At 40.4% G+C, this 14,379-nt stretch overlaps 1 pseudogene; it reads left to right on the top strand.

Annotated features, from left to right (window-relative positions):
• Window positions 1-7,323: 7,323 nt before the first annotated feature.
• On the top strand, window positions 7,324-11,924 carry LOC112084533 (annotated as a pseudogene).
• The last annotated feature ends 2,455 nt before the right edge of the window (window positions 11,925-14,379 follow it).

A 14,379-nucleotide genomic window follows, 5' to 3' on the forward strand; every position in this document is an offset into this window, starting at 1 on the left:
GAAGATCTTTCAGCTCAAGTCAAGACCGTCGAAAGCCAGCTAAACGAAGGTGCTGAAACCGTCCAGGAGAGGATGAAAGCAATCGAAGAACGAGTTGGAGCACACGAAGTTCGCATTCGCAAAGCCGGTTGGAGCATCCGCACGTTAGAGATCAAACTTGGTGAAGCAGAAGAGACTATTAACTACCACAACAACCAAACCTATTCCTATGTGGAAGAGATTTGGGATGGAGCACACAAGGTTCAAGAGAAAGCAGAGGCAATAGACTCAACCGTGGACAAAGTAGTCTATACCCTCGATGAAATCGAAAAGAAGGTCGAAAAGCTTATGCAAGGACGTGAAACGAATGGTTCGACGCTTCTCATCGAAGATCTTAGCCTAAAAGAGAAGGAGACGGAGTTAGAAGGTGCAGAAATCAGTTCAGATGGCAAAGGAGCAGACGAAACTGAGGAAACAACTCGGAGCCTCATTCCCGCGGTCGGAACTCACGTGGTCGGCCAACAAGCTTCCAGCCGCGGTCGTGAGCCTCCTGACTGCGGCAAAGCCCTCTGTACCCGCGGTCGTGAAGCTTCTACCCGTGGCCAGCACTCCTTTAGATGCCTTTCAGCCCTTTTCCACTCCTACAGGTCAATGCTCATTTGATACATCTGCTGAGTTGGTCAAAACCCCTCTTCAGGAGCAAACGGTGTATGCTATCAACTCCAAAACATCTCAAGAAGAAAATGAGGTACTCCCTTGCAACATAGTTTTAGCATATGAGGATGAATATGAAGGACACTACCTCGAAGATGAAGACTATCGTCTGTTCATAGAAGGAGGGAATCCAGACAAAATGGTGGAATTAGGAGCACCAATCTCCAGAGAAAAGCTCATTGAATTCAACAAGTTTGTGAAATCGATCCCTCTTTACACAGGTTTCGATGATTTTTGGCATCTTGGTTGTTTGCAAGTTTTCTTTAGGTACAGCAAGGAGACAAAGGAGGATATCAGAACCTATTTTGGGAGGGCCACACGTCTGACTTTTTCCAGAACATCACCTGATGCTGCTGTTTATTCAATCCACCTCCAAAGACTGGAAGAGTGCAGCCACTACACCAACAAAATCAGCAAGGAGAAGCTCGACGAATTCAATGATGTGGTTCGAAATTTGCCTGAAGGAATCACGTTTGCCAAAGCTTGCAAGGACTTCATGATAGGCCACTACTTCTGTGAGAGCAAAGAATCAATCCCTGAGATAGAAGACTTGTTCAATCATGCAAGAAAAGGTAAACCTGTTCGAACACTTCATAAAATAGAAGGAGTAGGTCAGTTTCTTATCTCTTGTTCTATTAGAGGAGAAATGTTTAAAAACGTGCTATGTGATTCTGGAGCTTGTCTTAACATGATGTCCAAGGCAATTGCTTTGAGACTTGGTATTAAACACCTGCGCAGGACTAAAGCAAAGATTAGTCTAGCTGATGATTCAAATGCAACACCTCAAGGAATAGCTCATGAAATTCCTTTGAGAATAGGAGATTGCATAGTGCCTGTCGACTTCTACATTGTCGAAACGAGAGATGCAACATATCCAGTGATTCTCGGATGGTTTTTTCTAGCAACTTCCGGAGCTATAATGGACTGGCCAAACCGGAGGATTTCATTTGCTAATATCGACAAAGATGTCTTCACAGAAGCTGTTCTATACAACAACAAAGCAGGAAAACGTTCTGCAGCAGAAGAGTTTGAAGAAGAACTTTGGAGTGACGAAGAACCTGCTAAGCAAAGCAAGGAGATGTCGAAAAAGACTTGTCTCAGGACAAGGTCTTCTTAATTGGAATAAGTCACATCCAACACCAAAAGTCGAGCTAAACGACTTAAAACAGAAGCGCTTAATGGGAGGCAACCCATTTAGGTATTGTTTTCTTTAGGATTTTTCTTTCTTTTTCTTTTGATCTTTTTCTTTTTCTTAGTTTCAGGTGTTTCTTATAAAACAAAAAAGCCAAAAAAATCAAAAAACCAGAAAAAACCAAAAAAAAGGATGGTACCTGACTGCTCGGCCCAACAGGAACCAAGGAGAAGCAGGAAGAGGCCGCGATATAAGCCCCCGCGGTCGCAGACGTTCTGACCGCGGGAAACCCATCATCGACCGCGGTCGCGTGATCCTGACCGCGGCCAAGCAATGGTTCGCCGCGGTTGTATGGCCCCTGACCGCGACACTTGGTCGTTGATATCCAAACCCGACCCAAACCACCCCTTTCACCTCATTTCACCTCACCAATCACCCTCCACCTCATTCATCACCTTCCACCACCTTCATCACCACCTAATCACCTTCCCAAACCCCTTCAAATGAATCCGGTTCATCTCCACCAGCATCCCGGATCCAGGTAAGTTCTCTTTGTCCTTACCAATTCGATTATTTATGCATTTTTCTCATCCAATCTCGACTTGTTTCACACTGAGGACAGTGTGATTTAAGTCTGGGGGAGGATTTCATCCCTTTCTAACCACCTTTCTTTCATGAGTCTTGCATTATCTACATTTTTTTCAAAGTTTTTCAAAATCGGTTTTCAAAACAAAATACGTTTTAAAAGGGAATGGTGAACATGAATCAATGATAGTTGACTATGTGCTTTTAGACTATTCCTAGTGACTTGCTCATTCATGATTTAGGACTAGGCTAGGCGGTAGCTAAGCACATTTGAAACGAAGTACCCCAGAGAAATTTGAATGATTTCGATTTAGATGAAGGGATACACTAGCTCTGTTTTATTTGGACTTAATTTGGACTTAACTTTCTCATTGAAGCATTAGACCAGGGAAACGAATCATACATTCAGGACTCCTTTATCCTTTTACCACTCTCTGTTGATCCTGAATGGCTAGTTCATCTTTAGCTAGTTCCCCACCTTAACCAATCCTCTTTCAAACCACATGCACTCTTGTTTTCTATTGTCTTATATGCAGATAAGTGCAAAAATGTTGGAGAGAAAGAGGAACGACGCAGTTTTCAGTCACCAAGGACAGAGACCTGCGATTTGGCGGAAAAGTTCCCGGAAGGATTCAACACAAGAGGAAACTCAGTTTACCTTAGAAAAATCTCAAATTTTGGTACAATCTCGTCCTCTAGTCTCTCTCTCTTTAAAAGACATTTCCTTTCCACCCAAAAAAAAAAAAAAAAATCCGAAAATAAGAAAAGAAAGGAAACAAAAGCCTTAGAGAGTCTAGAGAGATCGAATTTTAAGTCCCAAGGCAACTGGAGTTTGATTTTATGGAGTTTTGGAGATTGTTTTCTGATTCCCGGAAATAATCTAAGTTTGGGGGAATAGCTGTTTATAACAAAGGAGGAAGGATTATGCAACAACATTTGGCAAGAAGAAGTGACTGAAAACTGTGGTCATCAACATGTCCTTATCTCTCTTGCTGTTTTGCATATTATCTTGCATCCTCCAGATCTTCAGGTAACCCAAAAACACTTTAACTCCACCACTTAAATAGCCCTTTAATGCCAAACGCCGTCTACCCTGGATGATGTCTTTAATGAGAACTCACTATTGAACTTAATGAATGTAGAGAGCTAGTTGACTGAAATCAAGATTTAAATTGTTTAAGTTTTGCATGACGGAAAAGTGGACTAGTATCTCTTGTGCTTTGGTGAGAATTTTCTAGACTAAGTTGTGGATTGATGCACTATCTTTGGTTCTAGTTTAGGAGTTCATGTCTATAAGATTTGTGCATTCCCTATTTTCGTTTTCACTTAACCAGTTTAGGCTTTTGCTTTGTTTGAGGACAAACAAAGGTTTAAGTCTGGGGGAGTTGATAACACCGTATTTGGACCACTTTTATGGATCGTTTTGAAATACTTTTTCTATGTTTTTAATTGCTTTTAAGTACTTTTATCACGTTTTTTCTAGTATTTGTAGTTCCAAGACTCTTTTCAGGTAACTTAGAGAAAAGCTTAACAAAATGGATAGAAAACCAGATTTCAACTCAGAGTCAAACCGTCAGAAGTTTACCCCTGATTGAAGGCCTTCTCACCGTCTGATCCAGCTCAAATTTGGAGACCTTAAAGATGGAAGTATCAGCTTTCCAGTGCACTTTACAGCTTGGCAATCCAACGGTTCAATCAAAAGATACGCGAAGAGCAAGATGTCCCGTAAACCAGCCGGTAAGCACTTCCACCCGCGGCCAACAAGCATTTTCCCGCGGTCAGGAGCATCCCGACCGCGGCAAACCATACATTCCCCGCGGTCAGAGCACTCCCGACCGCGGCAAGCCAACTCCGAGCCCAAAAGCCCATTTTTGAAGCCCACAATGATTCCTTCATTTGGAGAAACTCTAAGTGACGTCTAGAGAGGTCTTGAGCACTATAAATACATGTCTTAGGAACCCTAATCGATCATCTATCTTTATTATTGTTTTAGAATACTTTTAAGTTTTAGGTTTTAGGGAGAGAGAGATTTGTTCTCTTGAACCCTTGTTCTTTCTTTTTTCAATTTCGGTTTCTATTCTACTTCTTAATACTATGCTTTTGATTTCGTTCATTATGTCTGAGTAGTTTTATTGTTGGGATTAAGGGATTTTCGATGGGGATTTATATGTTCGATGAGGATTTCATGAGCTTTTGAGCCTAATCTTAGAACTTTTTCTTCTGAATTCGTTTTTACTGCATGAGAGTAGCGTCATGAACTACAATCTGATCCAGATGCTTGGTGACACGAAAGTGTTCATCAGGTATCAGATCTAGTTTGGGAGAGCAAAACAAACATAGGAGTGGAAACCTACCTATGGGCGATTTGTGAATTAGGACGAGTCTTAAACATAATGCATATCTTCTCTTCCAGGGCCAGAGTGGAAACCTACTGGTCAGGGTTGAGAGAGATAGTTGTCTATGATCACGACAGTGGCGTATTCATACGTCCGTGACTCCAGTTCGAAAAGTTTAAGCTAAGATCTTATCAATTTCACTCTCTAGCAATGTTTTGAATCGTTCGTACCCCTGAGAAAACTTCCCTGAACCCCAACGCTTTCTTCTCCATTGATTTACACCGATTTTCTTTTAAGCTTTAGTTCAATATTGTCTTTCCCTTTTAGTTCATTTTCATTTAAGCATTAGAATATCCGTTTTTATCATTTTTAGTCATTTTCGTTAAGTTTAGTTATTACGTCATTTAATTTCCATATTCTCTTTTAATATTTCATTTATACATTTTAAACACACTACCAAACCCCTACAAAACCGTTTTTGTTCTAGACTTCCTTACTTTAACTTATTTCAAAGGCTTTTTGCAGAAAAAGATCCTCCTTCCCTCTGGATTCGATCCCTAAGTACTACAATTGATCAGCTGTGCACTTGCGGCTATTGATTTCAATTAGGGTAAAACTTGACACCCTCAACACAGCACACATCACTAGGTGAGGAAGCAATTGAGACAGTAGTTATAGGTTCTGTTATGGAGACATAAATCCATTCTTTGACGTCTTCTATGGTGCGTTTTAGTGTTTTTTCTTTGTCGATAAGTGTTTTATTGAAAACCAAAACATTTCGAGCTTTCCAAAATCTCCACATGATAAAAAAGGAAGGTGTCTAATTTCATCTGTGACTCTATTGTGAGAATGTAGAGTGAAATGGGTACCCGTTAAACGCCAAACTGATTCTGCCTATTGGCAAGTGAAGAAAACGTGATCGCTTGTTACTTCTTCTGAGCAACAATGGGAACAGAGGTTATCACATTAATATTACGGCGTCAAAGGTTAGCATTAACAGAAATGGTTAGGGAGGCCGCTCTCCATAAGAAGTGCTTGAGTTTATGGACCAGATTGGAATTCCAAATTGATTTGGCAAGATCAGGATGTGTAGCTAACAGAGACTATAGATTTCCTTCATGCAGTGTAATAACACGTATCAGGGATCAGTATATGGCTAAGGGTATGTTTTAGAGAAGCTTGAAGATAGTCTTTGGCTAAAGAAAAATAACATTGGCCCGAGGGAACTGTAAGATGGCCGGAGTGGGAATCGAGCAGTGCGAAAGAACCGAACGACCAGGAAAGGGGTCAAGAAACGTCTAAGGTGATCAAGAGGGAAGAATGAGATCTGTATATAGTAAAAATAGACATGAGGGAGCCTAAGTGGCTGATGTGAGCATGGAAAGCATGGAGAGCTTGGAGCATGGAACTAAACCGCAGCTTGAACCCGTGGAGCTTGGAGCTGAAGATGATGAAGCATTGATCGTCCCCAATGGTCCCATGACAAGGTCTAGAGCAAAAGAGTTCAATAAAGTCATCAACAACCATCTACTTACCATTCAGGCCAGCCTTAGAAGTGAAGCTTGTCCAGCCACATTGGTTGTGATTCAAGCCGTCTAAGCGATGACAATGGAGGTGTGTGGACTTGTGCTCTTTTTCCCTCCTCTTGGTTTTGTCCCAATGGGTTTTCCAAGAGAGGTTTTTAACGAGGCTTGGCCACATACTTCTTACCTCAGCCCATTGTCATCATTCGGCCCTCTTCTCTTCTTGTTTCAATTTGAATTTCCTTAGTGTTATTTCTATCTTCTTTCTATTCAAACTTGGTCTTTATGTGCATGAATTTTCGAGGCATGTCTCTTAAATTCTATGCTTGACCGAAATGACTCTTCTCCTTCTTCCCCCTTCTCTTTATATTCTGTACTTGACTCTTCATTCTATTTTCATCAAACTTCTTATTTCTAAAACTCTCTCTAGTTGTTTGATCCGAATAGTGTGTAATATCTATTCAACTTGATTCTTCTCTTGGTGTGTAATATCCTAGAAGAATTAAGCATCGAAAGTCTAAGGAACATCCGCAATCCTTAGAAGTTTCACTTCACCCCCATCGTTCAGATCATTCACCAAACCAAATCATCACTTCCACATCACCAATTCAACCACACGAAGAGCATCAAGGGGCAGGACTCATTCATCACGATTAGGAGTCTATCAGGTGGTATCAGAGCTGCTTCGTGCAGGTTGTGTCGATCTGAATCAAAAAGATTTCGTTTGTGACTTTTCATTATCAATCAAAACGTTTTTGAGAAAACTGTGTTATTATCTGTTTCCGAGCACCAGGTTGTTAGAATTGTTTAAAATCGAATACTGATCCAAAAATCGTGAAACCAGTTGTGTTCGAACCTAGATTGAGTCTAGTTTCTGTTAAAATTGAAATCGGAATTTTTGGATGTGTTTTGATATTTTTCCCGAGTCGATTTCTCTGAACAGTCGCTAGTAGGTTCTTGTGGTAGTTGAAGAGTTATTCCTTTGTTTGATCCATTGTGTTGCGATTTCTTCCAAAGAACACTTGACTGGGGTTCTTTTGTGTTGATTTTCAGGATGGTAACGCCACCATTGGAAGAAGATGAAAGAGGAAGCAATAGCGTCAACCAAAAGCAAATGAATGAGACTATCGCAACCGAGGTAGCCAGATTAGTGGCTCAGCAGTTAGAGGCCTTTAAACTTGATCAGGAAAATTCGAGAAGAGCACGTAAGGAACGTGATAAGCAAAGTCAAGCAGATGCTAGCCATCACTCCGACTACTACAGTCATTCTTCTAAGACAAGTAGTCACCGACGAAGAAGAAGTGCTAGAGATGAGCGAGTGATTCCTAGGGATAATCTAGCTGGAGTGAAAGTTTGTATTCCTTCTTTCCAAGGCAGCAACGACCCTGAGGAGTATCTTGAATGGTAAAAGAAGATGGAACTCGTCTTCAATTATCATGAGTACACTGAAGAGAACAAAGTCAAAGTTGCACCTACCGAGTTCACTGGGTATGCACTAAGTTGGTGGGATCAGCTAACTCTCACTAGGAAGCGTGTAGGAGATTTTCCAGTAGAGACTTGGAATCAGATGAAGCATCTTATGAGGAAAAGATTCGTGCCAAGTCACTATCATAGGCTGAGAAACTTGGTACAAGGCAATAGGACCGTTGAAGAGTATTTCAAGGAGATGGAAACTTTGTTGATAAGAGCTGATATTCAAGAAGATCCAGAAGCCGCCATGTCTAGATTCATGGGAGGATTAAACCGAGATATTGCTGACAAATTGTAGGTTCAAAATTATGAGGAGCTAGAGGAAATGATGCACAAGGCAATTATGTTCGAAAAACAACTTAAAAGGAGAAGCTCCAAGTCGAGTTTTGTTCCGGAAAAATCTAGCTATCACCGAGAAGTGAAGTCTGGAACTTCAAGAGATTACAAGCCGTTTGTCAAGCCCAAGGTTGAGAGTGTGGATCTTAAAGGAAAAAGTACTAACGTTGCACCAAGGACAAGAGACATTAAGTGCTTTAAGTGTCACGGCATTGGACATTATGCTAGTGAATGCTCTAACAAGAGGGTTATGATCATCATGGCAAATGGGGAAGTTGAATCTGAAGATGAGAAGCCTAAGGAAAGACAACTTGAGGATGAATCATCGGAGGAAGAGTATGAATCAGCCGCTAAAGGACAAATGATGGTGGGAGTCGCCATGAGAGCTTTGAGTGTCATCACGAAATCTGATGAGCAAGAACAAAGAGAGAACTTGTTCCATACAAGGTGTCTGGTTAAGGATCAGATTTGCAGCGTGATCATTGACGGTGGAAGCTGTACAAACGTTGCTAACAAGACTATGGTTGCGAGACTTGGGTTGCAAGTAATCAAGCATCCGAAACCATACAAGCTGCAGTGGCTGAATGAAAATGGCGAAATGGCTGTGGATAATCAAGTCAAGGTACCTCTATCAATTGGAAAATATGAGGATGAGGTCTTATGTGATATTTTGCCAATGGAAGCTAGCCATATACTGTTGGGAAGACCATGGCAATCGGATAGGCAGGTTATGCATGATGGTTTCACGAATCGGCATAAGTTTGAGTTCAAAGGAAGAAAAACCGTGTTGCTACCTATGACCCCTCATGAGGTTTACCAGGATCAGTTGGTCATGAAGATGGGTAGAAAGAAAGCTATCAAACCATCTAACCTTGCTATTGTGCCGAATATCCCAAAGGGAAGTGATCTCCATAAACCGAACTTACTTTTTGTTTATAAAGAAACGCTTATGAGTATCACTAACCCTGAGCAGGAAATCCCTAGCACTCTTAAACATGTATTACAGGAATATAGGGATGTGTTTCCTGAGGAGAATCCGGAGGGATTACCACCCATTAGAGGCATAGAACATCAAATCGATTTTATCCCGGGAGCCTCATTGCCAAACAAACGAGCTTATAGAACTAATCCCGTGGAGACTAAGGAACTAGAAAAGCAAGTCACGGAACTCATGAAGAAAGGACACATCCGTGAAAGCATGAGTCCATGTGCTGTGCCCGTACTACTAGTACCTAAAAAGGACGGAAGCTGGAGGATGTGCGTCGATTGCAGAGCCATCAATAATATAACGGTTAAGTATCGCCATCCCATACCTAGATTAGATGATATGCTAGATGAGTTACATGGGTCTTGCATCTTTTCTAAGGTTGACTTAAAAAGCGGGTATCATCAGATTAGGATGAAGGAAGGGGATGAGTGGAAAACCGCATTTAAAACTAAGCAAGGGTTGTATGAATGGTTAGTGATGCCATTCGGGCTTACAAATGCACCTAGTACATTCATGCGATTAATGAACCATGTTCTTAGAGCATACATAGGGCATTTTGTGGTTGTTTACTTTGATGACATCTTAGTTTATAGCAAAAACTTAGAAGATCATGTTCAGCATTTGCGTAAGGTGTTAGATGTGCTTAGAACGGAGAAACTCTATGCCAACATGAACAAGTGTACTTTTGGAACGGATAACTTGGTCTTCCTAGGTTTTGTTGTGAGTGCAGATGGTGTTAAAGTGGATGAAGAGAAGGTAAAAGCAATTAAAGAATGGCCTAGTCCAACCTCCGTAGGAGAAGTGAGGAGCTTTCATGGACTTGCGGGATTTTACCGAAGATTCGTTAAGGACTTTAGCACCTTGGCTGCTCCGCTTACTGAAGTTATCAAGAAGGACGTTGGATTTAAGTGGGAAACGGCTCAAGAAGAAGCATTTCAAACCTTGAAAGAGAAACTTACTCAGGCTCCTATCCTTTCCCTACCTGATTTTGTTAAAACTTTTGAAATCGAATGTGATGCATCGGTGTTGGTATTGGTGCTGTGTTGATGCAGGACAAGAAGAATATAGCTTATTTCAGTGAAAAGCTAGGAGGAGCGACACTTAACTATCCAACCTACGACAAGAAACTCTACGCTTTGGTGAGGGCTTTACAAACGTGGCAACACTATCTCTGGCCAAAGGAGTTCGTGATCCTCACCGACCATGAGTCTCTAAAACATCTCAAGGGACAACAAAAGCTTAACAAGAGGCATGCTCGGTGGGTAGAGTTCATTGAGACATTTCCCTATGTCATCAAATACAAAAAAGGTAAGGACAATGTCGTGGCTGACGCATTGTCCCGGAGGTATGTGTTACTTTCATCTTTGGATGCCAAGTTACTTGGTTTTAAACACATTAAAACTCTCTATGAGAATGATTCTGATTTTGGAAAAATATTTGCTGCTTGTGAGAGATTTGCATTTGGGAAATATTATAGGCATGAAGGATACTTGTTCTATGATAACCGTTTGTGTGTTCCTAACTCGTCTTTGAGAGATTTGTTTCTAAGGGAAGCACACGGTGGAGGATTAATGGGACACTTTGGTGTGTCTAAAACTTTACAAGTCATGCAAGATCACTTTCATTGGCCACATATGAGGCGAGATGTTGAGAAAATGTGTGAGAAATGTTCAACTTGTAAACAAGCGAAAGCTAAGTCGCAACCCCACAGTTTGTATACTCCTCTCCTTATTCCTTTGCATCCTTGGAATGACATTTCAATGGACTTTGTAGTAGGATTGCCTAGAACTAGAACGGGTAAGGATTCAATCTTTGTGGTGGTGGATAGATTCTCTAAGATGGCGCATTTCATTCCATGTCATAAAACCGATGATGCTAAGCATGTAGCCGAACTGTTCTTTAGGGAAGTTATACGTCTACATGGCATGCCTAGGACCATTGTATCTGATAGAGACACCAAGTTTCTTAGCTATTTTTGGAAAACGCTTTGGTCTAAGCTAGGAACTAAGTTGTTATTCTCCACTACTTGCCACCCCCAAACTGATGGTCAAACCGAGATAGTTAATAGAACCCTATCCACACTTTTGCGTGTGTTGATCAAGAGGAACCTAAAGGCTTGGGAAGATTGTTTACCACATGTAGAATTCGCTTATAATCATTCCATACATTCTGCTTCTAAATTTTCACCATTTCAAATTGTTTATGGGTTTAATCCCACCACTCCTTTGGATTTGATGCCTTTGCCTCTGAGTGAAAGGAGTAGTACAGATGGAAAAAAGAAAGCAGAGTTGGTTCAGTGAATCCATGAGACGGCAAGGAAGAATATAGAGGACAAGACAAAACAATATGCCAAGTATGCTAACAAGGGCCGCAAGGAACTTATCTTCGAGGAAGGAGACTTAGTTTGGATTCATCTCCGGAAAGACCGTTTTCCCAATGAAAGAAAGTCTAAACTAATGCCAAGAATGGATGGACCTTTTAAAGTGCTTCAAAGGATCAACAATAACGCCTACATACTGGATTTGCAAGGTAAGTATAACGTGAGTAATACTTTCAACAATATTGATCTTGTTCCTTTTATTGCAGATGAGTTGGATTTGAGGACAAATCCTTTTCAAGTGGGAGAGCCTGATGTGAGCATGGAAAGCATGGAGAGCTTGGAGCATGGAACTAAACCGCAGCTTGAACCCGTGGAGCTTGGAGCTGAAGATGATGAAGCATTGATCGTCCCCAATGGTCCCATGACAAGGTCTAGAGCAAAAGAGTTCAATAAAGTCATCAACAACCATCTACTTACCATTCAGGCCAGCCTTAGAAGTGAAGCTTGTCCAGCCACATTGGTTGTGATTCAAGCCGTCTAAGCGATGACAATGGAGGTGTGTGGACTTGTGCTCTTTTTCCCTCCTCTTGGTTTTGTCCCAATGGGTTTTCCAAGAGAGGTTTTTAACGAGGCTTGGCCACATACTTCTTACCTCAGCCCATTGTCATCATTCGGCCCTCTTCTCTTCTTGTTTCAATTTGAATTTCCTTAGTGTTATTTCTATCTTCTTTCTATTCAAACTTGGTCTTTATGTGCATGAATCTTCGAGGCATGTCTCTTAAATTCTATGCTTGACCGAAATGACTCTTCTCCTTCTTCCCCCTTCTCTTTATATTCTGTACTTGACTCTTCATTCTATTTTCATCAAACTTCTTATTTCTAAACTCTCTCTAGTTGTTTGATCCGAATAGTGTGTAATATCTATTCAACTTGATTCTTCTCTTGGTGTGTAATATCCTAGAAGAATTAAGCATCGAAAGTCTAAGGAACATCCGCAATCCTTAGAAGTTTCACTTCACCCCCATCGTTCAGATCATTCACCAAACCAAATCATCACTTCCGCATCACCAATTCAACCACACGAAGAGCATCAAGGGGCAAGACTCATTCATCACGATCAGGAGTCTATCAGTGGCTGAATATGTTAAAAATGGCCGAAGGAAACTAAATCTGGCCGAGACAATGGGATTGGAGTAAATCATGGGCGATTTAATCTAAGAGAGAAGTATTGAGGACATGAACGGACTGTTAACGGGGATATTGAGATCATGAGAAGATCAGAAAAAGCTTAATTAAATGGATAAGGCGTTTTAAAAGTATAAGCGAATCAGGGAGAATTGAAGATGGTTAAGTTGAACGCATACGACAGACTGAATGTGTTGGGCCATTCTGAGAATGGTAAGATGTTTTGCCAAAGGAAAAGTAAATAGTGCAGGAAAACCTATTTGGCAGAGATAAAGTATGTTTGGCTAAGAAAATATTTATACGGCCGAATGACTTCTTTAAGCGGTTGTTTTGAGTGTTTGGATCTGTTGAAAAGTAAGTTAGTAGGATAAATTAAGTTTTTGGCCAAAGGTTTAGAGTTTTTGTCGAGTAGTATGTTCGGCGGGTTGTGTGGGTTTGATCGATGGGTCGGAAATCAGTTGGCTAAGGGAAGCTGCTCGATGACTCAGCAGCCTGCTTGCCTTCTCCCCACGTGCCAATACACGCTCTTCACGAGCTGGCACACATTCTCCACACACCGGCACACGATCCCCACACACTGGCACATGCTCTTCACGCACTACAAAACAGAGGTCGATTTCCAACGAACGTGACATTTACGTCGAATTTACAATAAGAACAATTTTTATCGTAAATTCGACGTAAATGTTAAGCGTTGTAATTTTATCGTAACATTACAATGCAGTTACGACGAATTATGAGGTAATATATTTTTATCCTAATTGTGACGTAAATATTACATCGAATTTATGAGGAACGAACTTTCACTTATTTCAATGTAATCTCGATGTAAAAACTATTTCGATGTAAATCCGATTTAAAGTTTCAATGCAATTTGTTGGTATCCAAACAAAAATTCTATAAATACCCCCTCACTTCTATCATAATTCTACCACAACAAAATAAAAAACTAACAAATACACAATTTTTTGAGTTTTTGAGTATAATTTTTATGAGTTTTACTTTTTTTAGTAAAAAAAAATAAAGTAAAAAAAATAGTACTTTTTTAAAAAAATAATGTCTATATACGATCTACGAAAGTGGATGTATATGCATAAATATTTAGAGGGAGGGTTGACTGAAGAATTCAAAAACGGGTTATAAATATTCATGTATCAGGCCGAGAATATTCAAATAACCATAGAAAGCGGGGAAATGTATTGTCCTTGTCCTAAATGCAAGAATAAAAAACATAAATTAACTGAAACAGTGTGGAAGCATTTATTAAATAGAGGGTTTATGCTGCAATACTTTATTTGGTATCAACATGGAGGGAGTTATAGTGAAGGTATTAGTCGGAATGCTGGGAGAAGTAGAAATCATCAAGGCCATTGTGATGATTTTGATGCATCAAATTATTATCAAATTAGTGAGCATCAATTTTAGGGTCAAGATCATGATAAGATGCATGATATGGTTACTGATGCATCATGAAACGCATGCTGTTATAGTTGAAGAACCCAATATGGATGCTAAACGCTTTTATGATATGTTAAATGCTGCAAAACAGCCACTCTACGATAGATGTAGAGAAGGATTGTTTAAATTGTCATTAGCTGCTAGGATGACGATTAAGACTGATCATAATGTAGCTAAAATTTGGATGGATGATTGGGCTGATCTTATTAAAGAGTATTTGCTGGAGGATAATTTGGCCGCCCAAAACATACTATGAGATGATAGATGTATGTGTTGATAATTGTATGTTTTTGTGAAGAGATGATGATAAGCTTCAGGAATGTCAAATTTGCCAAAAACTGAGATATATTCCG

The sequence above is a fragment of the Eutrema salsugineum genome, unplaced genomic scaffold, assembly GCF_000478725.1.
Source record: "Eutrema salsugineum unplaced genomic scaffold, Eutsalg1_0 scaffold_4, whole genome shotgun sequence".
Classification (NCBI taxonomy): Eukaryota; Viridiplantae; Streptophyta; class Magnoliopsida; order Brassicales; family Brassicaceae; genus Eutrema; species Eutrema salsugineum.